We start from the raw sequence: 2441 nt of genomic DNA on the forward strand, positions 1-2441 counted from the left end.
TATGATATATTCCCTACCTTTTCCTTTCCTGTCTATTGTCCTGGCATGTGTGCCTTTTTGCTTTTCCTTTCCTCTGATAGATAAACATGGCCATGGTCTCCTGTATAATTATCCTGAAAGTTATAATGGTAAATGCAAAGGGCCCTATTGCAATAGAGAATCAGTTGCAGACTCCACATTGGAATTACCAACGACACTCAGCAGGGTTGTCCTATGTCCCTGCTAATCTTTACTTTGTGTTTGGAGATCATCGCAAAAGCCATTAGAGCTATTCCTGATATCACTGGCATTCTTGTGGGAGGAGAAGAACATTAGCTAGTGCTGCTCGCTGTTGACACTCTTGCCATAGGCCCTGATTCAGATCCACTCGCGAGCGGATGTTCTGCACTGAGCATGCGCACGACAGAGGGAGCTCCGTCGTGCGCATGCACCAGACGCGACGAGCGAAGGAAAGTCCTTCGCTCGTTGTGTCTGATCAAAGGGGGCGTGCTGTCGATGTTGATTAACAGCACGCCCCCTTTGGTGGGCGTGCTGGGGGCGTGCCGGCCCACTGACATCACTAGTGATGTCAGTGGGAGTGATTTTGGCTCTGATAGAGCCAAAATCACTCCGGGCCTTGCGGTTGAAAACCTCAACCGCAGGCTCCAGCTCGCAGTTTCGTTGGTCGCGATGGTCAAGACCATCGCGGCCATCAAACTGCACGCTCGTATAGGCTGTGGGTGGTGACCCACAGCTATACGAGCGTCCAGGAGGATGCTCCATTTTTATGGAGGGCGGCCCTCATTCAGAGCGTGCGCTCTGCTCAGAGCATACGGCTCTGAATGAGGGCCATAGTTTCCAACCTTACAGTTTCGCTCCTGAACCAATCATGAGAATTCAAGATATTCAGTTAATCAAATATTAAAATAAATGACTCCAAGTCAGTGGTTTCAGATCTTACTGCATCCACACAGGAGGTACATAGTCTGAAGCAGGCTTTTCAGTACACATGGCAATTCTCTGAGTGTCATTCTTGCCAGTCAGATTTTTCAGCTTTTCCAAACCAATATTGAACCAGCCCTACAGAAAGTTTATTCAGAAGTGTAAGGCCGGCAACATCTCCGTCTTTCTTGTTTTGGTAGGATTATGGTTGTAAAAATGAATCCGCCCCCCCCCCCTTCACCCACACCTATCCAATAAAAATGTCCCTATTTGTTCCAAACGCTTACAATGCTGGTGCCTTTGGGGTTCTTTATGGAGTTGCAGAAACAGCGAGGCTTTGTTTGTGGGGGTAGCAGGAGCAGGTTTAATATATTTGTAGGCAGAAGGATCAGGGAGGGGGGGTGGGGGTCTTCAACTCTGTGATATTTTCTATCATTATACTGACCATCTGACCTGGATTTGGATCTGGTCTCAGCAAGGGGCAGGGAAGGAATAGCCACAAATCGAGGAATATTTTCTTACTCTCAGGAGCTGTCATCCCCTGGCTCCCAATTGTTCTCTTGACTTCTCATCTGACTATAGGCCCCACTTTAGCCTACAGGAAGAAGCTTGGAGGCCTACTTTATATATTATACACTATTTCTCCCTTCACATTGCCTATGCACAAACACAATTCCTGGGTGCTCGGCGGGGGCAATAGGGATGTGTAACAGATAGGGTCGCCTTTGGGATGGTCAGCTGGTGGTTCATGGGATGTGTTGCTGGTTTGAAGCCTTGCAGGTCAAACTGAACTTGTCTGTTAATGAGCTCTGGAACTACCAACATTATTTACAGTCCCTGACTAAGTTAGAAATTTGAATAACTCCTTTAATTCCCTTTGAATCAGATGATGGTGTGCTGATAGACGATGCGGTGAGGAGGTAGTGGTGTGCTGAGAGACGATGCAGGGGGAGATGATGGTGTGGCTGAGAGACGCATGAGGCACGAGTCTGGTTTAACCGCTGTTGTATGATAATGACCTTGTTAATAATCCTACACAAACAGCCATTGTTATCATCTTCCGGATAATGTGACCTACATGAATAGTGAATACTGACTGAAGATGCCATCTTCCCAGAGAGGATACATTTCTTCAGATGTTCCACATTGTGAGAAGCCACCATATAGGTAAGGTGCATATGGAAAGGAATGTTTCCAGAGTGACAAGAAACAGGTGGCATGATATGTTGCCCCTCAGCAGCTGACCTGGGCCCCCGCCGGGTCCCTCCAACAAGCCCAAGCCCGGGTAATTCTTCCCCTCACTGTCCTTTTTCCCTCTTGACATCCTTTCAGATAAAAGGCTATTGTAAATCAGCCTGGATATTAAATTAAAGAGTGTAATAATACAATATTGTCTATATCATCCCCACCATCCTTTACTAGAGAGATATTCCCCTCATTCTGCAATGCACTACAATATTTTGCACATATCGCCATGATCCACTTCAATTGCACCACACAACACATTCATTAACCATAAT

This window comes from Taudactylus pleione, unplaced genomic scaffold (genome assembly GCF_031769625.1).
Source record: "Taudactylus pleione unplaced genomic scaffold, aTauple2 ptg000435l, whole genome shotgun sequence".
In the NCBI taxonomy this organism is placed as follows: Eukaryota; Metazoa; Chordata; class Amphibia; order Anura; family Myobatrachidae; genus Taudactylus; species Taudactylus pleione.